Source organism: Saccostrea echinata, unplaced genomic scaffold (genome assembly GCF_033153115.1).
Source record: "Saccostrea echinata isolate AGI-Se365-2 ecotype Australia unplaced genomic scaffold, CSIRO_AGI_Sech_v1 ptg000036l, whole genome shotgun sequence".
Lineage (NCBI taxonomy): Eukaryota > Metazoa > Mollusca > Bivalvia > Ostreida > Ostreidae > Saccostrea > Saccostrea echinata.
The window spans coordinates 8386687-8411469 of record NW_026889785.1 but is presented as its reverse complement, the minus strand read 5'-3'; the positions used below and the strand labels follow the sequence as shown (position 1 = coordinate 8411469).

The 24783-nt window shown below is 32.4% G+C and overlaps 1 long non-coding RNA gene across 2 annotated transcripts; it reads right to left on the bottom strand.

Annotated features, from left to right (window-relative positions):
* Nucleotides 1-1253: 1253 nt before the first annotated feature.
* Nucleotides 1254-3988, bottom strand: LOC133200072 (uncharacterized). 2 transcript variants are annotated; one of them, XR_009722888.1, is made up of 3 exons: nt 3971-3988; nt 2147-2229; nt 1254-1492 (listed from the first exon to the last, which is right to left on the bottom strand). It is a non-coding gene; the product is annotated as an uncharacterized LOC133200072 (long non-coding RNA). The 2 variants fall into 2 exon arrangements; XR_009722887.1 differs by lacking the exon at nt 3971-3988 and adding an exon at nt 2479-2497.
* Between the last annotated feature and the right edge of the window lie 20795 nt (nt 3989-24783).

Here is a 24783-nt window from a genome sequence, read left to right as displayed (position 1 = left end):
CTCCTCTATAACTTTCGTAGTTTACACTTGTACTAAGTGCGTTGGACCGAATTCTCGTGAAGACCAAAATGGCAGTATAAATAGGCAAAATTTTCAATGATTTCAATTTCAGGGCCAGGAGGGCTGTTAAAAACAATTAAAAGGAATGTTTTATTGTGGAAACAGTGAAAGAATATGTTAGAAACAAACGTTTAGTAATATTTTGAGATGACAGTTTTAAAAACACTGAGAAATAAATCGAGAAACAGCGCACAAAAAGTGCACAATAAATATACAGTTTTTTCTATGGGTGGCACTGTAGCTCTCCCGTCTGTAAATATATATTTTTTCAGAGAGCTACAGTTCTGCAGCTAACACTAAAGATGAAAAATAAACAAAATAATTCTTCTAAAATAGTTTCTTGCAATTGCCCCCTTCACTCAACTACTATTCTCTAAAACTATCTGTACAGTATACCAAAAGCTTGGAACGTTCAACATTAAAGAAAAAGATTATGATGCACATGTTGCACAAGGTGACGTTATAATAGGGAAGACAAATGTAAGAGGTGATGAAACATTGGGAATTGAGAAAATATTGCTGTTTTTATACAGTAACAACTGTCAGCATAATAATATTAAACAATAGAGTTGTATTTTGCATGCACTATTATTCCTATTATAGTAGTCAGGGTTTGACACATATTGCACTCGCCTCCGGCTTGTGCACCATGTCTCAAACCCTGACTACTTTTTAAGAATAGTGCATGCAAAATACAACACTATTATATAAATATGCACACTTCATGAGTTCCCTAGTTCATTGAATAAAGGTACACATATCTTCATTTTACATTTAAGGACATACGCAAGATACCTTACCTACTGATAATTTTTCAAGATATTCTAAATTTAAACTTATAATACATGTACCATATAACATATTTTTAGACAAAAAATCGGCATGCATTTCCAGGGATTTTGAAAAGATATTAAAGTTTGAAAAATTTTTGCATTATTCAAAGAAAAATGTACAAAAATTACAAAACATAAATTCCAGATTTTTTTTTTATCAAAATTGTTTTAGAAGAGATTTACAAATCCATATATAGACAATAAAAATATTGTACACAGGTCCTTCATTTAGTGGAACTCTTCAACTCCAGGGAAGAACCCAATAAAGTGCAAACTACGTTGTGTATGACCTTAAATGCCCGTTTATATAAGAGAAAAATAAATTAAAGAATTTGTTCTAATTAAAATTTGAAAAAAAAATTCTTATTTAAGCCTTTAAGTTTAATTTTTAATTAAGAAATTTGACAGATGAATAAAAAGAGTAATATACAATATAATACTTCTTAAATTAATTCTCTTGGTTCCATTCATTAGATATTCAATATTCGAGTCAACACTCTATACATGAATGAATTATCAAAAGTTTTGTCCTTAAAGTTTTCAATGGATCCACAGATCATGAGGTGATGTCTCCTTTTATGTGTATGTATCTGTGTACACTGAAAAAAAAAAGAAAGTCGCTGTGTGATGAAAAGGATAAACCAGAAGTCTCTGATGAGACTGTAGCTCTACTGGTCTATATGTATAACAAAGAAAAAGTAACACTTGGATTTGAAACTTTGCAACAGACAGCAATAAATAGAATTATGTATCTAAGTGTAGTCTACTTGTGTGCCACATTATATTGAAATCATACCAAAATTGTAGGTGGAGTAGCGTTTTAAAGGAATTTTACAGAAATTTCTATTTTTAGTAACCATGGCAGCACCGTTCATTGAAATGTACCTTAGTGCAGTCTACTTGTGTGCCAAGTTATATTGAAATCAGAATAAAACTGTAGGAGGAGTAGCGTTTTGAAAAATTACAGACAGATGGACAGCTAGACAGACAGACAACTAGACGCCATGGACAGACAGACAGATGGACAGCTAGACGGACGGACGAGGGACACCTTCCTATCCCATAAGCTCTTCTGGTCTCTGACCAGTAGAGCTAAAAAAAATATCAAATTTGATTTTTTTTCAATGTTAAAGAAATAAAACTGCAAAATTAAATTGTAAATGGTTGGTTGCGTACTAATTATTCAAAGTAGTTTTTGTTGTATGGTTTGAAAAATTTTATTATTCATTCTCTCTATTTTCACAAAGAATTACCTTTGCATTTCTTGTATCTACAAGGGGGACAAATCTTCAAGTGGTACATGTACACTATATGTCAGCTACTATACCTTCATTTTCTGTTAAAGAAAAAAAAAATAGAATAAATCATACAATACCAAATACATGTATAATAACAAAGCATGGATTAAATTTTTCACTAAAATTAGAAAATGAATTGAATATCGATCACTCAAATTTCTCGATCCAGCCAAAATGACTGACACTAAAATTTACCCCTACAGAGGTCGAAGTATAAAAGTAATAAATTATTTTTATCTATCAATATACCATAAATGAAACTTTGTGCATGTTCTGCATACATTTACCGGTATCTGTATTATAGTAGTTTTATGCCCTTGAGAATTTTTCATGATGTCATGCCATAATATTTCCATGTCTGTTTTTTTTTTCTCTGTGGTAACTCTTTGAAAGTTAGCGGAGCTGATTTCTTGATAATTCTATCGGAATGTAAATTAGGCAGGTCGATAGGTCAGGAGCTAAGAAGGCCTAATATGCATGAAAATCTTGTGCGCACCTGTGACCTGTGTCTGACGCTAAGGAGGCTAAATATGCATGTAAATCTCGTGTGACTACCTTTGTGTTTGACGCCAGTGGGCGAGGACTATTGAAATTGGCATGTGAGTCCTTGTGTAATTTAAATCTGTGTCTACAATAACATTGCAGGTTATCCTGCAACATTCACGAGAATGTGGTCTTTATTTCTTAAACATCCAATATCCTATCAATTCTAATAAAAAATCATATTATTAGTAATAAAGCTAGAACTTTTTTTTATTTCATTTCCAATTAATAGAAAAAATATTTTTACAAATAAATATGTAAAATAAAAAAGTCCTAGCATTTTTGTCTTTTATAATTTACTTACACATAAGCATCTACATGATGTATATTTTTTCCCCTCAAAAGAACATGAACATAACTTAATAACGATATTCCTAAGTATGTATTCATGGTATAAAAAATGAGTTTAGCAGTATAAAGATTGATTTTTCACTCAAAGTTTTAAGACTGTTTTTCAGAGATTAAAAAAAAACATTGATTATATCAGTAATCATGTGGGTACATGTCCTATGCAAACTTCAGAGGATCAACCAATTTTCTAACAGAGAATTAGTAATTTGATATTTGGATACTTCCAAACAATATAAGTAGGAGTTCTGGGGGGTATTAATTATGTCCATCATGACATGTACTATAAGCACTGACTCCCCATATCTCAAAATTTATCTTGACAGCAAAAAAAAAAAAAAAAAAAAAAAATAGTACTTGCAACACATGCAATGTTTGTTAATCCCTAGTACACTACAGTAGTAGGATACTTTTAACCATGTCTGAGAGAAGATAATTAATTTTCTAATCAGTAATGCTGATGACTGTGATCAAGATACTTATGAATTGTAACTTGCAAATTACAAATTTAGACATGACAGTATAATTTTTTAAGTACAATCATCAGCTAGTGTACACATTGAGAATATTCGAACGAACGAATACTACAACGTTGTCATTGAGGAAATTCGAACGAAAGAATAATATTCCGATGTGTATAATTTTCTGACGATTATTTACTTTGTTAACTTGTATAATGTACTACTGAAAACCCCATCGACTGCTAGCTCTGCAAACACTTTACAGTGACAGAAATTCATAAGATTGTTTCATCAGTTAACGAGGAATCAGGATGATCTATAGGCCTAGATCTTTAGACTTCAAAGAAAAAAAAAGAATCTATGAGCCATGTATTAACATGCTTTAAATGAAATAAATAACAAATTCAATAATTCTAGATCTACTTACAAAAATAGAGCAGGTCTTCCGTCTACGTCATTTTTGTTTACAAACATCATGTGGAAATTCCAATATCCTCATAATCTTGTCGCCGTTTTTTTTCTTTGGTTGGTATTGGGTAATTCTAGGAATATAATGCATCCTTCTGCACAGAATTTTTAAGAAGTGAATCCATAGATAGAATATAACTGCTTCTTTTTATTTATTGGTTTATCTTTTTTTTAATTTAAACAATGCATAGTTCACGAGAAAACAAAGAAATGAAATAAATTATCAGGCCTATTTTTTTCAGATTTTTGTTGTTGTTGTTTTAAATACTGCCATGGGTAATAATGGTAATTAAATTGCCCAATACAAAAATATTAACATTTTACATAAATGGGACATCATCATGATCATTGAGAACATGATATGAAGGAGGAGGGGTAGTGGACGGGTGGGTAGTCTCTCTGTATCTCTAAAATAAAAATTAATGTTTCCCTTGAAAAGTCAAGAAAATCTCGTCAAGATGGCGTGCCTGAGGTAGACGCTAGCTCTCTGTGAGCGCACGTTTGGGGAAATATAACTGAATAGTGATTGTTATGACAGCTGATTTTCTAGCAGTGTGCTTTAATACATTGTGCGGAACCTTTATGCCGTGAAAGACTTAATATGGACAGTCCTTCTTTTTGATATTCTAGAATAAGGAATGTATTAACTTCTCAATAGTCGTGAGTACTGTTTACTACTGTGATTTTGAAAACATCGATTTACCTTGGCTTATGTGCCTAGTGTGTAACATTGAGTAGAGTAGCCGTAATTGTAAACATGTCAACTACCAGGAAAGGATCAGAAAGAAATAAATCGGGGGCTGATAAGCTTGAAACAACTGACCCAACACTGGCTTCTATAAAAAACGATTTACAAGAAATCAAAGAATGTCTACAAAAAACAGTAAAAACAAATGATCTTGAAGCCATGGTAACAAATATTGTAAAAGGTCTTCTAAAGAACTATGAAGAAAAAGCAGAAAAGCGAGAAATTCAGTTAAAAGAAAAAATCGGCGCACTTTCACAGGACGTTGATAAACTAACAATGGAGAATGAAACTTTGAGAGAAAAACTATGTGAAGCAAATAAAAACACAAGAGAATTAGAAAGAGAAATGAGTGAGGTGCGAGATTTAGCGACATTTGCCACAGTAAAGGCCAATTATAATGAAAAGTACAGTCGAAAGAATAATATCAAAATATACGGTGTAAAAGAAACAAAAAATGAGAACATCATTGAGGTTGTCAAATCTACATTGAAAGAGAAGGGGGGTGTGGAACTTGATGAACAAGATAGAGTGGCGGTCCACCGGATCCCAGGATCCAAATCAAACGCCCCAAAGCCAATTCTGATTAAACTAAAGAACAACGACAGAAAGGCACACATCATGCGGCATCGATCAGCGGTCAAGGAAGCACCTGGAAATGTTCGACTGGGTGACGATGTTACTAAGGAAAACAGTGAATTAATCGCACGGCTGTTAGATAACGAAAGTGTATCATCAGCTTGGTACTTTAATGGATCGGTGTATGGGAATGTGAAAGGGAAACGCGTGAAATTTGATATCCTTGACGATATTGATTTTAAAGTAAAAAAAATCCGGGATTAAAAATTCTGACCATACCTCCTTCGACAATAGTTACCAAAACGCTTTTCCGGTCATAACTTGCATTAAATCTTCCAAACTGTGACTCACAACTCCATGACGGTAGTCAGCTTGACTTTCAGTTGATTTTTTTTACTGAAATAATTCAATTCATCTATATTGTTATATTTGTACTCTTACTCTCTTCTTTCTTTCTCTCTTCTAAGTTTCAAAATGAGCTCCGATTGTTTGTTTCCATGGGTATCAATTCGTAAACGTCTTGTAACTATTCTAAATGGTTAAAATTATTTCAGTGAACTGCCAAGGTTTAGGTGATATTGCAAAGCGCAAGGATGTTTTTAATTATTTAAGAGCCTTAAAATATAATATTTATTGTTTACAAGATACACACTTTTCATGTGATGTTGAAAACGAAGTAAGAAATTTGTGGGGATACCAGTGTTTTTTCAGCTCATACTCTACAAACTCTAGGGGAGTGGCAATTTTAGTTAACAGTAACTTTGATTTTAAACCTTTTTCAGAAAAGGGTGATGTTGATGGGAATTATATTTTACTTAAAGCATATATAGAGGGCCATGAAGTATTGATATGTAATATTTATGGTCCAAATAATGACACACCACTTTTCTTTGAAAACTTACAAAAATATATTGATGATATACAGTGTAGTAATATTATTTTATGTGGCGATTTCAACCTAGTTTTAAATCCTAACTTGGACTATTACAATTACAAATCTATAAATAATCCAAAGGCAAGAGATAAAGTTTTGGAAATAATAGAAAATAATGGTTATGTTGACCCTTTCAGACAGCTGCATGAAAATGAGCGTAGATATTCATGGAGAAGGAAAACTCCATTGAAGCAAAGCCGTTTAGATTTCTTTTTAATATCTGAAACCCTCTTGTCAGGATTAGAAAAGTGCACTATAGATGCTAGTTATAGATCAGACCACTCCATAATATCCTTATCTATAGCTTTTAATGACTTTAAGAAAGGTAGGGGGTTATGGAAGTTTAATAACTCCTTACTTCATGACGAAAATTATCTAGATTGTATTAAAAATGTTATTTTAGAGGTTAAGAAACAATACGCAATCCCAGTGTATAACTTTGACAACATAGATAATATTCCAGACACAAATATTTCTTTCACTGTTAATGATCAGCTATTTTTAGAAACTCTGCTTTTAGAAATAAGAGGTAAGACTATTTCATATGCATCATATATCAAAAAGAAAAGAGAAAACAAGGAGAGAGATTTAATAGAAAGTATTAAATTATTGGAAGAAAATGTTTGTGAAAATAATATTGATGAATTCTATAGTAAAAAACAAGAATTAGAGAACATTAGAAAACATAAATTGCAAGGTACTTATATCAGAAGTAGAGCAAAATGGGTTGAGGAAGGTGAAAAACCATCACACTATTTTTGCACATTAGAATCTAGAAATTTTACTAGTAAGATTATACCTAGATTGGAGGATAATTATGGTAATGTTATTTATGACCAATCAGAAATCTTAAAGGAAGCAAAATTATTTTATGAAAAACTATATAAAAAGAGTGCAGTCAACCCAAATACTGATTTATTTAATGAATTAAATAATGAAAAAATACCAAAGCTTTCAAGTAAAGAAGCAGAATCTATAGAAGGTGAAATTACTATGGAAGAAGCCTCAGATACACTTTACAGAATGAAATCTAATAAATCCCCAGGGTCTGATGGTTTTTCTGCTGAATTTTTTAAGATGTTTTGGAGATATATTGGTTCTTTTGTAGTTAGATCTATTAATTACAGTTATAAGAGTGGGAGTCTCTCTATCACACAAAGACATGGGATTATTACACTTTTACCAAAAGGCGATAAGCCAAGACAATACTTAAAGAATTGGAGACCAATCACTTTGTTAAATACCATCTACAAAATAGCATCTGGCACTATTGCAAATAGACTAAAAAGATACCTTGACAAAATTATCAACCAAGATCAAACAGGTTTTATCTCTGATAGATATATAGGTGAAAATACAAGGTTAATATATGATATAATGCATTATACGGAAGAAGAAAATATACCTGGGTTGTTATTACTTATTGATTTTGAAAAAGCCTTTGATACTTTGTCATGGAATTTTATTCAAGGAGCACTAAATTTTTTTGACTTTGGCCCCTCAATTAGGAATTGGATATCGCTTTTTAATACAGACATTACATCTGCAATAAATCAAGGTGGTAATCTCTCTGATAGAATTAACATCCAGCGGGGTTGCAGACAGGGAGACCCATTGTCTCCCTATATATTCATTATATGTGCAGAAATATTAGCAATCCAAATTAGATTAAACAAAAATATTAAAGGTATAACTGTGAACAATGTTGAAAAAAAGATTTCTCAATTAGCTGATGACACTTCTCTTATTCTTGATGGCAGTAAAGAATCCCTTACAGAAACATTGGAAACACTAAAGAGTTTTTCAGAAATATCTGGATTACACATTAATTATGCCAAAACTCATATAGTGTGGATAGGTTCCAAAAAGTTTAGCAATGAAATTTTACTGCCAAATTACAATCTTAACTGGGGAACTACTAGATTTACTCTTCTAGGAATACATTTTGATGTGGAACTGGATAAGTTACAACAACTAAATTATGATCCTAAGCTAGTACAGATTAAATCAGTACTTAAACAATGGGGGAAAAGGTATCTAACTCCAATAGGGAAAATTACAGTTATTAAGACATTAGTTTTACCTATACTAAATCACATTTTAATGTCAATCCCAAACCCCTCTGAATCATACTGTAAAGAATTAGAAAAAACATTCTTCTCATTTTTATGGAATAATTCAATCCACAGGGTTAAAAAAGAAGTTATTGTTAAAAACTATGAAGATGGGGGATTGAAAATGATAAACCTTAAGTCTTTTATATCTTCTTTGAAATTATTTTGGATAAGACATCTCATTTTTACAAATAGGGGCATGGAACACCTCATCCCAAATTTTAACTTAGAAAAATTTATAAACTGTGGGACTGATTATGTCACAACTTTTCTGAAAACTTTGAAAAATAAATTTTGGATAGACGTTTTCAAATCCTGGTTAATATTACAAAATCATGAGAAAACGTCCGAGGTTACTGGTGACTCGCCTTTATTTTATAATCCAATGATTCATATTGGGAGAAAGCCTTTTTATAATAAAGAACTGTTTGACAGCAACATTAGACGGATTAATGATATTATTAATGAAGATGGCTCACTCTTAAGTTTTGAATCTTTTTGTAATACTTATCCAAAAATAAAGATTAATTTTTTAGAATATAGTAGTATTATTCATGCTACTAAATTTTGGATAAAAAATTCTGGTCTTGACAAACCTATCAAAAAGCTAGAAAATCCATTAGTTATGTCAAATATTTACAAGGTGATGAAATGTCGTAAATCCAAATGTTTTTATGAAATTCTTAATCAAAACTCTTCTGTGTCAACAGGTAAAACAAAGTGGAGTGAGATTTTACAGGTTGATGATAAAGAATGGAAAAAATTTCACAAAATACCCTTCAAAGTGACAGAAGACTGCAAACTCCAATGGTTTCAGTATAGAATTACAAACAGAATTTTAGCAACAAATTCATTTTTGTTTAAAATTAAAAGAAATGACTTTAAATACTGCAATTTTTGTCACTCAGAAGAAGAAACAATAGAACACCTTTTATGGGAATGTGATTACATACAATTATTTCTAGAAGAATTTGTAATGTTTCTTGAAGATAAGACTGGTGTAGTGATAAATATTATGAAAAAATCCTTTATTTTAGGTTATATACAGAATTATGCTGATATTCAAAATACTATTATCCTTTGGCTTAAGTATTATATTTATACAGCAAGATGTACTGAGAAACCTTTGAATTTATGTGCTGCAATATCACAAATGAATCTTTATTATGAAACACACAAGTTTATTTCGTATAAAAATGGTGGAAAGGAAAAGTTTGATGCCCAGTGGAACAGATGGAAGCAGCTTTTTTCTTAACTCTCTCTCTCTCTCTCTTTTCTCTCTCTCCTTTATCTCTATTTATTCTATAAAAAACACATCATGTTGTATTAACTTCAATGTACAATAATGTAAAAGAGATGTGAATAAAAAAAAAATTAAAAAAAAGAAAAGTCAAGAAAATTTTATTTGCATGGTCAGTGGGATATTCAGTACAAGTTTAAAAGTCCAGTCAGTACATAGCCTCAATAAAGCCCCTTCTTCTTCTTTTAATTCACGACATTTTGATATATTGTTAACCTTCTATGATGTTCAAAATTGTATCATTCACCAACCATCCTTCATGTGATAATCAATAGTAACCTATAAATTTTTGTCACTTCAAATCCCATTTTTGTGAAACGTAGAATGAAAAATCAAAAGTTATACGAGCATTCATTTTACTTTCATAAACATGATTCAAGTTTATATTTTCGAATTTTTTGACAAACGTTTGTTTGTATCATCTGTCCTTAAGGGGGGGGGGGGGGGATATGCAATTTTATATTAATTGTTTGCTATCAATTATGAACGATGTAAAATTGTTTGGATTTAATTTTTAAATTGAAAATGAAAAAAAAATTATGACTTAATCCGAAGGTTTAGTAAAAGCATGGAGTTTGTTTTTCATGAATTTCTATTGTAGATTCATTTGTTAAATCGACTTGCTGTGTGTTAATATCCCTTGTGTATGTTTTGTTAGTTCCAAGCAAATTGTGACAGTTTTGCTACCTGGGGAAAACAAAAGACTCTTAAATGCCTCTAGGTATATACATACATGTATCATACCCTATCGAGATCTGGGGTGAAGATATTGGTTTCTTGGAAGTTAGCAAGGGGAGAGGGGGGGGGGGGGTAGGTTTAACAGCAGACTTAAGTTGCTTTATTAGTATTCAAACATTTACTGCAAGATTAAGAAAAACAGGTAATACTACAGAAGTTGATTATTTTTCTGTGAAATCAAACTCAGATGACAAATATCAAAAAAAAAAAAATCAGATTGAGCTTAACTTAGGATCGACATCCCCGTCCAAAAATATAGTCCCGTCCAAAGCTAAAGCGTTTAGAAGTCAACAGAGTTAATATCTCGAAGTGGGTCTTGTGACGCGTTTATGACTATGTCCTATTATTGCTTTTTATCGATAAAATAAAAATTAATCATTTATAAAATTATAGCTTTAACAGCTGTTTAACTCTAGCTTAAAGAATATCTATGTCCGATCTAGGACACTATAGCATAATACGATACTCTTTACAGAGTTATGTCCCTTTGTAGAATGTAAGTTATAGATTTTAAATACTTATGGTCTTCACGTTTACGTGATTTATTTTTTTCATCTAAACAATAATAGCCAATGTAACTTTTATTTTAAGAAACTTTGGACGAAAAGGAATTTTTTTAAAGTTTAGTAGAAAAAAATGACAATTTATAGATCCTTGATTTAAATTATAGTTAATAATCAAAGCGGTCCCCTTAGAACTGTTGGTATATAAAGAAGATAATATGTCATTCTATCATATAATTCAATAATCTTGTTTTAATGTTATCCTGTAGATCACATTCTCATTTAAAAATATCTTTCGAGGAAGAGCAAACTGATTGAATCGTAAATAGAAGAAATGAAAAAAAGTATATATATTTGATATTTGAAAGTTAATGATGTACCAAATGTAAATTCCGTGTGAAAAGTATACACATATACTTAACTTTCCTATCAATAATCTTGTATTCAAAGTGTACAAACAGTACATTTCAGATACTAGATGCAGGACTTGTGAAATAAAACAAAGGGCTAATTGCAGCCATATGTCTGCCGATAAGGCCACTGTTGTTTAATTTCAAGTCTATTTCAGGTTTGTTTTTGTTTTTTATATACATGTATTGAAATCTTACGAGATTGTACAAACTTAGCACTGCACATCAACACCAAATACAGAGTAAGAGTGGAAAGCTAAAGATTCATACATTTTATCGTTATTCAGTAAAACAAAAAATAAAATTAAAACAATTTTAAAAAATCAAGCAGAAGAAATGTTGCCCCCATATGCAGACGTCTCTTTTACGCTACGAATATTATGCAACAAAATTATAAAAGTTGTATGCTTCTATAAATTCTTCATCAGTTGAGCCCACCTCCTTACATGTACCCCACCCCATCTCAAAAGAGTACTGAAATTGCTTCCAAAGGCTTGATTGTATTTCAGTATCTTTGATTTGATTTGCTGAAAAATTTTCAAGAGATCTAGAGTAATTTATTGATTCTGGAAAATCTTATATAATGTTGTAAAAGAGTGATCAGATTGAAATCACTGAATGGATTCCGATTTCACACCTTTGAAAATATATTGTAAAATTTAGCCTGAAGGAATATTCTCACACCTTTTTTTTCCAGAACTTCAATGTAAACAGTGATATACACATATATTCAACAATTCATCTCCACACCGACTGATGATGACTCGAGCCATTTCCTGTTTATTATCAATTTGTGTATATACTTTGTTTTGGAGTATCTACTCTAAAAATAATTTTAAAACATTTTCCAAGAAAAAACAACAACATTTTAAAGTGTTGATTAATGGACATACAAAAATATGTATAGTTATAGTTTTTTTTTACTGCAAAACAATGAAGATGACAATGGCTAATAATTAGTAAATATAGTTAACCTTGTTAATTAAGTATAGGTAACAAAATGTTGGACTAATTATATTGTTAGTGCTATTATCACATGAAAACAGTTATTGGTATCTGTTTCAAAAAAAACATTCAAAATACATGTATTTGAATGTACACATGAGGCTTCATGGTTTGCTCATTCAAAGATCTGTTGCAACTCATTTTCATAATTAAAAAACCATCATTTATTCAACATTTTATTTTTTTCTTATTTAACAGATTAAAAATATATATTCATAAAATATACTTTTCTAACATTTCAATTTAATTTTACCAATTTATATATATGCATACATATAATATGACCTTTCCTATTACAATGCATTCAGTACTGTCTTTTATGGTGCAGATTACAATCACTTACAGAATTTAGACTCAATTTACCAGAAATTGTATTTTTCATTTCATAACTAATTGTTTGGGAAATTTAATGATAATAATCAGTGTATAAATTAAATGAAGAATATCTAACTGTGCCATATTTCATCGTAAGTTTATGTATGAAGAAAAACTATATAGGTATACATCTGAGCTCTTTGATTCATTCCTTGAAAAAATTATCAATATAATTACAATCCTTTAAATTTAAAAATGACCCAAAATTTAAAGTTATACTGATATAGAAAAGAGTAGAAATTCTGATATTGTAAAAATTAAGACTTCAATTTTCATAGGGAACATTTGCCATGTTAATTAAACTCACCTAATCATACTGGTGTGTTCTCTTAAATGGCTATATATAACTTTTTTTTTATTTCTCAATGAAATTTTGCCAATTTGATATTATTTTGCTTGCAATAGCATGTACTTTCTAAATGTTAAATGATAAATTGTAAAAGGACTGAAATTTTCATAGGGAGAATCCATCATCATATTATACTCCGTCAATCGTACTGGTGTGTTCTCTTGAATGGCCATAACTTTTTTATTTCTCAATGAAATTTTGCCAATTTGATATTATTTTGCTTGCAATAGCATGTACTTTCTAAATGTCAATTGATAAATTGTAAGAGGACTGAAATTTTCATAGGGAGAATCCATCATCATGTCATATTACTCCGTTATTCGTACTAGTCTGGTGTGTTCTAATGAATGGCCATAACTTTTTATTTCTCAATGAAATTTTGCCAATTTGGAATTATTTTGCTTGCAATAGCATGTACTTTCTACATGTAAAATGATAAATTGTAAGAGGACTAACATTTTCATACGGAGAATCCATCATCATGTCATATATTACTCGGTAATCATACTAGTCTGGTGTGTTCTCTTGAATGGCCATAACTTTTTTATTTCTCAATGAAATTTTGCCAATTTGATATTATTTTGCTTGCAATAGCATGTACTTTCTAAATATAAAATGATAAATTGTAAAAGGACTGAAATTTTCATAAGGAGAATTCATCATCATATTATACTCTGTCAATCGTACTGGTGTGTTCTCTTGAATGGCCATAACTTTTTTATTTCTCTGTGACCGCGCTCTCGGATGTCTGGGACATAATTCGGCGGTGCACGTTCTTTGGGGAATTTAGCTCAAGGGTATGGGGAATGTTAGGAAGCACATAAGTCCAAATTTGTAGGGTAACAATGACAGTTTATTAAAGTAACAGTGAATTCCAAACAACATAAAAACATAAAGATGCAAGTCCAAGTCCTAACTAAAATTTAGATAAAGTTGGCCTAAATAGAAATAGAATCTTAAAAGTTTCTTAGTCTAATTCCTACATGGTTCTTCATTAACACATCAACTCACTAGCTCTGTCACTCTAGATCTCCCTTAACTCTCTCTTTCTCAAATATATATTTTTAACTAATTGTAAGAAATTACTCAATGTAAATATAGCCAAAGGGCAAAACTTGTCAACTAAGTAATCTGAACAATGGAATACTCAAGTGTCATCCTTTGATGTCAGGAAGTCAAAGAAGATTTAATTAATCTAACACCTAATCAGTGACCATTGCCATCAGGCAGTATGAGTGTAAATGATTTACAATTGCTAAGAAAGCACTAAATATTTCTGGGGATTAAGAATTAGCCAGATGTAAAATGTGTTGGTTTAATTTCATTACTTGTGAACAAATAACTTAGGATATCAAGAATTTATCTAAGTAATTGAATTTAATGAATGATATTAAAATTATAAGTAAAATTATTATCTATATTAAAATAAGTATCAAAAGTGAAATGGGAGCCATTTCACTGGTGATATGCTCCCCCTACTTCACCAAAAAGATTTCTCCTGAAATCTTAAAATACCTAAACTTCCATAATTACAAAAAATCATTATAACCCTACTTTTTTTTTTAAACAAACAGCTACCAAATGTATAACTACATATATACACAATTGTATCTGATAGCCTAACCAGGTTAAATTTCTTGAAGAAAATTTTCTTAACCTAAAGGTATTGTAGGGTCAGAAAGTAAGAATGAAAAGTTCATAAGAACAATTAACAACCAAAAATATATACATAAATAGCATCCTAATTGGTAGGAATTATGCTAGAATGAATGTAAGTAATGATAAGTATGTTTTACATATATATATATACAAGGGCCCACAATAAAATCTTTTATGACGAAAAGAAAATGATTAAGACTTGCATGTACAATGCAATAAAAAATAAACATTGAAAACAAATAAGCATGCTATTAAAAGTGTCTTTTGAAATTTGTTCATTTGAATAGTACTTTGGAGTTCATTTGCAAATTCATTTGGAATACATTGTTGCACAACAATTAAGCACAATTATATAGTTCATGAATTGGAATATTCTTATTCATTCTGAAATAAGAACTGTGTCCTTTGAAATCTACATGTTTCTGGATTGGAATATTTGCACTGAAAAATGTCCTTCGAAATGATTCATTGGTATGTCCTTCGAAAAATTCTTTGGAGTTTCATTGAATATGCATCGTTGACTGCTTGCATTGTATCCTAACATCCCATTGGGAGTTCCATTAGGATTCAGCAGAAGTTATCATGACATCTCAGTAGAGAGTTCCATCAAGATGTAAAAGCAGTCAATGAATCATGACATCCCAGCAGGGAGTTCCATCATGATTAGTGGTCACCATGACATCCGCAAACAGGAGTTCCATCATGGTGATATAGTACAGAGTCACTAGTCATAACATCCTTAGGAAGGAGTTCCATTATGACCAAAATTCACAGACAGCTATGACATCCCTGGCTGGTACAGGGAGTTCCATCATAGCACAATTTTGATGACCTTGGGAAAAGAAGTGGGTCGATCAGCATAGTTTCCTGCAAAACTTCTGGAAAATGAACTGTCAATGAATCACACACAAATCATTTGTAGTCAGGGAGAGTGGCAAGAAAGTACAACCACCAAAAATCTACATGTGACACAAGAAGCTATACCTACAGATTACTTTTACTTAAATTTAAGTGTGAAAGTCTTGAAAATAATTTAATAATGTATGGGAAAGAATAGGTGATACATTATAATAGGTTAAACATGAGGGTATGAGAACTTTATTCTTACACAAAAAGTAATGAGAAATTATTACTGAAATGAAGCATTACACCGTTCCTCAGCAGTTTAAGAAACTAAAGTAGTTTCCGCTGGTTCATGACTCACAGGTGTTCTTATGTCATCCAGTATATCTTTGAAAACTACATTTGCATATATTCAAAGGGAATGGAATGAAAAAGAGGGGGAAAATATTTTCTTTAATATTTTGGGTATAATACTTTTCCTGCGTCCTTAGAAAATAATGATAATGTGCGGCGCCTCACACTATTTAGCACTGTAGGACAGGGCACAGAAAAAACACTAGATGGCCTAACTTATAGAGAAGTTAAATTAAAAAAAAAATCTTCATGTTGTTAACACTTTAATTAATATAGAATGGGTGGAATATCAATTTAGAAATCAGCATCAGGGTGAAAGAGTTTTGCGTGATTGCGAAGTTTGATTTTGAAAGCGAGAATACCCTCAGAAGATGAATAGCAAGTTGGTAACCATTTGGCTTTTTCTGGTGTAAAGTGATGCCAAAAGAAAGTGGTTCTGTCTTTTTGTTCTTTTGTGAGATTCTGTAATTTCATGGTCCAATTTATTGAAGAAGGTTCTAAATAAATGGCCAGGAACCTCTCTTGGAAGACTGTAAGGTATACCTTCTTGGTAGTTGCCATAATCATCAGATAGAAGGAAGCGAAAATTAGTTTCTTTCCGATCAATTATTGCAGCGATGATTGCTTGTTTGCTCTTTTGTATTGGATTTATGGTGTGAACTGTCTCTTGTTGGTCAAAAAATTTCTTTTTCTGTGGACGTTTCCTTTTCTTTCCCTTGGCATTGTAGAGTGAATGGAATGTGTCCTTGAGGGTTTTGGGGATTTGATTTCCATCTTGCCAGGAAGTTTGAGGTTCATTTGTAAATTTGACTCTGTAGATAGGTTTTCCTTGGTAAAGGCTGTACTCAAGGATTCTTTCGATTTGGTCTGACGAAAAGAGTTTTGGTTGTTTATCCTTTGATTCGTTGCATTTTGGTAAGTTCTTTGCATGTTTATTTGCAGTTTTATTGTTATTCTTTGGTTTTGAAGTTGATGGTTGTGGTTGAGGATTATGTTGTTGGGGATCATGAGCTGCATCTCTAATGCTTTGGTCATTATCATCAACATTGTCCTCGACATCATCTTCAGGTAGAGGCAGATTTTCATCATCATCATCCGGATGCTGATCAATATTATCTGGATGTTGGTTTGCATTTGCGGGATGCTGGTTAGCATTAGCTGGATAGTTTCCCTCAGTCGTTTCTCCATCCAATTCTTCAGGATTCAGAACCACATCCTGATATTCTGGTAGGAAATAGTGAGGTCTGTCATCTGGACTATGATATAATTTGAGTCTTTTGGCATGAACAAGACTCTTTAGAATTTTGTGTGTGGCATCACTTCTTAGTTTGAATGTGTGGTTTGGGCCTTGATGAATTATAGAATAGGGACCAACCCATTTTTGAAGGAGTTTTGGTGATTTTCCTTTGGGAACATGACTGCAGTAAAGCCATACCTTAGTGCCTAACATGAATTCTGGCTCCTGTGCACGTTTATCATGTTGTTCAGTGTATTTTTGTTGATGACGCTTGATGTTTTCGGCAGCAATTTCTCTGCATAGTTTGAGTTGTTCCAGGACCCGCATTAAATGTAGCTTAGGTTCTTGTGCCATGGAAGTTTTAGGAAGAAGAGAGACATCAACAGGAAGGCGCATTTTCTGTCCAAACAACAATTGGAATGGTGAGAACATTGTAGACTGAGTAGCAGGTGTTGATCTGTATGCCATGAGGACAGCTGGAATGAATTTCACCCAATCTGACTGGTCTTTATTGCAGTATGTTCGAAGTGTTTGACTGATGAAGGAGTTCATCCTTTCACAAGCCGCATTGGTTTGTGGGTGATAGGCACTGGTATAGTGTCTGGTGACCTCAAAAAGTTCACAGAGAGCTTGCACTAGTTTAGACATAAAATTTTGTCCTCTGTCGGATATGAGTGTTCTTGGTGCTCCATATCTAGCAAATATTTCGGCAAACAGTACTCTCGCAACTTCTGTAGCTTCCATAGACTTTAAAGGAAAAGCCTCACACCATTTGGAAAAGCTGTCAACAACTAATAAAAGATATCTATCCTTGTTTGGTGTCATTGGTAGCTCTAAGAAGTCCATGTGCCATCTGGTAAATATGTCTTCAACGGGAAGTGGCGTCAAAGGGATTGGTTTCTGATGTTTTGAGCTCTTGGACTGCTGGCAGGTTTTGCAAGTTTTGATATATTTTTCAATGTCTGCATACATATTTGGCCAGTAGTATTTTGCACGGATAGTAGCATATGTGCGCTCATGTCCTTGATGTCCGCCACCAGCAATGCAGTCATGATATGAAAGCAAAATGTCATTTCGAAGGGGTGTGGGGACACAAAGTTGCTTCCCAAGACTTTGATCTGGAGATTGAATTCTAGTGCGTTCTTTGTAAAAGTGAAACAGAAGTCCATTAGTTATTTCATAATGGAATGATTTAGCAACAATTGCGGTAGCTTGTTTTATATTTTGAGGCAGATTTTCTGTTTTCTTGTACTCAATGATGGCCTGAAAGTCAGGGCAATTTTCTTGCAGATGTTGTAGATTGTCTGAGACACTATCATCATGTTGATCTGCTGCATTCAAGGCAAGAATATCAGGTTTCCTAGGCGCAGTGTCATCTGGATACTCAAATGTGGCCGCAATAAACTCTTTTCTAGTAGCTTCAATGGATCCGATGGCAGGTAGGTCCTCATCAAGGTGCATTCGTGGTGGAGTTGGAGGAGGATAATCTCGACGAGATAGACAGTCTGCGTTTTGGTTTTTGTTTCCAGAGCGATGCTGAATCTTGTATTTGTATTGTTGGAGGAATAAAGCCCAACGACCAAGTCTACCTGTAGCATCTTTGATGTTCTCCAACCATCGAACTGTTATGTTGTCTGTGAAGACTGTAAATTCAGCACTAGTGAGATATGCTTTGAATGTTTTGATGGCTTCAATCAAAGCAAGCCCTTCCTTATGGTTAATGTGCCATCGTTTCTCTTGATCTCGGAGTGCACGTCCTCCAAAGGCAATGACGTTTTCAAGTCCTTGAGAATTAATCTGTCCAAGAACATATCCAATGGCAGCATCTGATGCATCAATGGATAACACAAAAGGTTTATTGAAGTCTGGGAAGGTAAGGACAGGTGCTGTAGTTAATTTTGTCTTCAGGAGTTCAAAAGCGTCAGTTTGGTCTTGTTTCCAGTGAAATTTGATGTTTTTCTTGAGGAGATTTAATAATGGTGCACAAATTTTGCTGTAGTCTTTGATAAATTTCCGGTAGTAGTTGCACATTCCAAGGAAGCTGCGGACCTGTCTCGCATTTCGGGGTTGTGGGAAGTCAGCAACTGTGGAAATTTTGGCACGGTCTACCTCAACACCTTTTTCAGAGATTATGTGTCCAAGATATTTTACTTCTTGGGCAGCAAAATGGCATTTAGCTGGCTGAAGAGTGAGATTGGCTTTACGAAGTTTTTGAAAAATGAGGCCTAAATGTTGTAAATGTTCATCAAAATTTTTAGAAAAAACCAAAATGTCATCAATGTAAATGAGTGCAATTTTCCAGTTTAATTCCTGTAAGACTTTTGTCATCAGCATCTGATAGCTTGTTGGAGCATTTGTCAAGCCGAAAGGTAGACGTTTGACTGATACAGTCCTTGATGTGTGATAAAGGCAGTTTTGTGTTTGGTTTTCTCATCCAAAGGCACTTGCCAGAATCCACTTGCTAAATCTAACACACTGAAAATTTTGGATTTTGAGTCGGCTATTGTGTCAAACACTTCGTCTAGCTTAGGAATTGGAAAGGAAACGAGCTCTGTGATGGAATTTAATTTCCTGTAATCTACAGCAAATCTGTATTGTCCATTAGCCTTCTTAACCATGACCACCGGACTTTGGTAAGGGGAAGTGGATTCCTCAATCACACCATTTTTCAACATCTCTTGAATTTGACGTTCTGTCTCTTGTCGCATTTGTGGATTTTGAGCATATCTCGGTGTGCGGACAGGTTTGTCTGTGTTTGTGATAATTGAATGGGTTTGGAGGTTGGTTTTCCCCAGTTCAGAGGCATCCTTGGCAAACACATCTCTGTTTTGTCCAATCAGAGTCAGGAGTTGTTGAATTTGGACAGACGAAAGGTTTTGTTCTTGAATGTTTACACTGAGCTCTTTGGCGATAGATGTATAATCTGTAGTGGCCATTGTCTGTGTAGTATCTAGGGTTGACACGCATGCAGAGTGTACAGTGTCAATGGAGATGATGTCAAAGTTGGAATCCATATGAAAAACTTTCGCAACAACTGAATTTGCTTTTAAAGCAACTGATTCATTGAGAGGATTTAGGATCCTGTATGGAACTGTGTCTTTTACACATGTAGCAACGCATCTGCTTCCAACCAGATTCTTGTTTACAAGGAGATTCACTGGTTCAAGGAAGACTTCAGAACCATGAGGGACATTAGAAACTGATAGGGTGATTGTTGACTCAGATAGAGGTGGTAAATAAATTTCAGAATATGTACGAGCAAGGGAAAGATGTTGGTTTCCATCATGTTTGTTGTATGGGGTTGTAATAGAAGCAATGGTTGTTTCATTTTGAAAAGAAACACAATGGTTTGTAAGATCTATGACAGCCTTGTTTTGTTCTAAAAAATCTTGTCCTAAAATGAGGGTTTGAGGCAAAGTTTCCAAGATGTGAAAAGTATGGGGCATTTTCAACCCATTGACATCTATATCAAGGTCTGTTGTTCCCAGAATTTTATGAGATGTATTGCAAACACTCTTGACATATGAAAAATTTGATCTTGAAACATGAGGATTTTTGAAAATTTTCTTAAGAAACTTGTTGCAAATGACAGAAATGTTTGCACCAGTATCAACTAGAGCACTGATATGAAAGTTCGAGATTTTGACTTGAATTTTGTTTTTATTGGTGATAGCTGTTGAAATGGAGGCTACAAATTTAAGAGGGTGGGACGGAGGGTACTAGATGGATTTCTAACAGAGTAAGCCATTATTGTGAAAAATACAGTAAATAAAACAATCTAATAAAAATAATAGAAAGTTATAAAACTGTGTCACATGTGATAGTAGTGGCTGTACTCACCAACAGGAACTGGCAGGCTGTTTCTGTATAGATTTGATGGCAGGGCTCCTTTCTTTAGAAGAATGTTAGAGTCACAAATCACAGTTTCAACAACACAAAGGTCCTGTAGAAATCCAAGAGTCCCAGAATGTTCACATTAGTCCACTGTAAGAGGAATTCTAAAGGATTCGAACCGGATTCTCGACCACTCTGTGACCGCGCTCTCGGATGTCTGGGACATAATTCGGCGGTGCACGTTCTTTGGGGAATTTAGCTCAAGGGTTTGGGGAATGTTAGGAAGCACATAAGTCCAAATTTGTAGGGTAACAATGACAGTTTATTAAAGTAACAGTGAATTCCAAACAACATAAAAACATAAAGATGCAAGTCCAAGTCCTAACTAAAATTTAGATAAAGTTGGCCTAAATAGAAATAGAATCTTAAAAGTTTCTTAGTCTAATTCCTACATGGTTCTTCATTAACACATCAACTCACTAGCTCTGTCACTCTAGATCTCCCTTAACTCTCTCTTTCTCAAATATATATTTTTAACTAATTGTAAGAAATTACTCAATGTAAATATAGCCAAAGGGCAAAACTTGTCAACTAAGTAATCTGAACAATGGAATACTCAAGTGTCATCCTTTGATGTCAGGAAGTCAAAGAAGATTTATTTAATTAATCTAACACCTAATCAGTGACCATTGCCATCAGGCAGTATGAGTGTAAATGATTTACAATTGCTAAGAAAGCACTAAATATTTCTGGGGATTAAGAATTAGCCAGATGTAAAATGTGTTGGTTTAATTTCATTACTTGTGAACAAATAACTTAGGATATCAAGAATTTATCTAAGTAATTGAATTTAATGAATGATATTAAAATTATAAGTAAAATTATTATCTATATTAAAATAAGTATCAAAAGTGAAATGGGAGCCATTTCACTGGTGATATCTCAATGAAATTTTGCCAATTTGATATTATTTTGCTTACAATAGAATGTACTTTCTAAATATAAAATGATAAATTGTAATAGGACTGAAATTTTCATAGGGAGAATCCATCATCATATTATACTCTGTCAATCGTACTGGTGTGTTCTTTTGAATGTCCATAACTTTTTTATTTCTGAATGAAATTTTGCCAATTTGATATTATTTTGCTTGCAATAGCATGTACTTTCTAAAAGTCAATTGATAAATTGTAAGAGGACTGAAATTTTCATAGGGAGAATCCATCATCATATTATACTCTAGCTGTCAATCGTACTTAATTGTGTGTTCTCTTGAATGGCCATAACTTTTTTATTTCTCAATGAAATTTTGCCAATTTGGAATTATTTTGCTTGCAATAGCATGTACTTTCTACATGTAAAGTGATAAATTGTAAGAGGACTGAAATTTTCATAGGTAGAATCCATCATCATGTCATATTACTTGTTAATCGTACTAGTCTGATGTGTTCTCTTGAATGGCCATAACTTTTTTATTTCTCAATGAAATTTTGCCAATTTGATATTATTTTGCTTGCAATAGCATGTACTTTCTAAATATAAAATGATAAATTGTAATAGGACTGAAATTTTCATAGGGAGAATCCATCATCATATTATACTCTGTCAATCGTACTGGTGTGTTCTCTTGAATGTCCATAACTTTTTTATTTCTGAATGAAATTTTGCCAATTTGATATTATTTTGCTTGCAATAGCATGTACTTTCTAAAAGTCAATTGATAAATTGTAAGAGGACTGAAATTTTCATAGGGAGAATCCATCATCATATTATACTCTAGCTGTCAATCGTACTTAATTGTGTGTTCTCTTGAATGGCCATAACTTTTTTATTTCTCAATGAAATTTTGCCAATCTGGAATTATTTTGCTTGCAATAGCATGTTCTTTCTACATGTAAAGTGATAAATTGTAAGAGGACTGAAATTTTCATAGGGAGAATCCATCATCATGTCATATTACTCGTTAATGGTACTAGTCTGATGTGTTCTCTTGAATGGCCATAACTTTTTTATTTCTCAATGAAATTTTGCCAATTTGATGTTATTTTGCTTGCAATAGAATGTACTTTCTAAATGTTAATTGATAAATTGTAAGAGGACTGAAATTTTCATAGGGAGAATCCATCATCATATTATACTCTGTCAATCGTACTGTTGTGTTCTCTTGAATGGCCATAACTTTTTTATTTCTCAATGAAATTTTGCCAATTTGGAATTATTTTGCTTCCAATAGCATGTACTTTCTACATGTAAAGTGATAAATTGTAAGAGGACTGAAATTTTCATAGGGAGAATCCATCATCATGTCATATTACCTGTTAATTGTACTAGTCTGGTGTGTTCTCTTGAATGCCATAACTTTTTTATTTCTCAATGAAATTTTGCCAATTTGATATTATTTTGCTTGCAATAGCATGTACTTTCTAAATGTCAATTGATAAATTGTAAGAGGACTGAAATTTTCATAGGGAGAATCCATCATCATGTCATATTACTCCGTTAATCGTACTAGTCTGGTGTGTTCTAATGAATGGCCATAACTTTTTATTTCTCAATGAAATTTTGCCAATTTGGAATTATTTTGCTTGCAATAGCATGTACTTTCTACATGTAAAGTGATAAATTGTAAGAGGACTAAAATTTTCATACGGAGAATCCATCATCATGTCATATATTACTCGGTAATCATACTAGTCTGTAGTGTTCTCTTGAATGGCCATAACTTTTTTATTTCTCAATGAAATTTTGCCAATTTGATATTATTTTGCTTGCAATAGCATGTACTTTCTAAATATAAAATGATAAATTGTAAAAGGACTGAAATTTTCATAGGGAGAATCCATCATCATATTATACTCTGTCAATCGTACTGGTGTGTTCTCTTGAATGGCCATAACTTTTTTATTTCTCAATGAAATTTTGCCAATTTGATATTATTTTGCTTGCAATAGAATGTACTTTCTAAATATAAAATGATAAATTGTAATAGGACTGAAATTTTCATAGGGAGAATCCATCATCATATTATACTCTGTCAATCGTACTGGTGTGTTCTCTTGAATGACCATAACTTTTTTATTTCTCAATGAAATTTTGCCAATTTGATATTATTTTGCTTGCAATAGCATGTACTTTCTAAAAGTCAATGTGATAAATTGTAAGAGGACTGAAATTTTCATAGGGAGAATCCATCATCATATTATACTCTAGCTGTCAATCGTACTTAATTGTGTGTTCTCTTGAATGGCTATAACTTTTTTATTTCTCAATGAAATTTTGCCAATTTTGAATTATTTTGCTTGCAATAGCATGTACTTTCTACATGTAAAGTGATAAATTGTAAGAGGACTGAAATTTTCATAGGGAGAATCCATCATCATGTCATATTACTCGTTAATTGTACTAGTCTGGTGTGTTCTCTTGAATGGCCATAACTTTTTTATTTCTCAATGAAATTTTGCCAATTTGATATTATTTTGCTTGCAATAGCATGTACTTTCTAAATGTTAATTGATAAATTGTAAGAGGACTGAAATTTTCATAGGGAGAATCCATCATCATGGTATACTCCATCAATAGGAATTGGTGTGTTCACTTAATTAAATTACCATAACTTTTTGTAGTTTTCAATGAAATTTAGCCAGTTTGGAATAAATTTTTTTGTCATAGCATTCACTTAGTAAATCAAACCTAATAAATGAATTTGTGTATATTTTTTGAAACATTAAGAAAATGACCAATGGGAGACTTTTTTTCTACTCAAGACCAGGTTTTAAAATTTAAATAAATTATT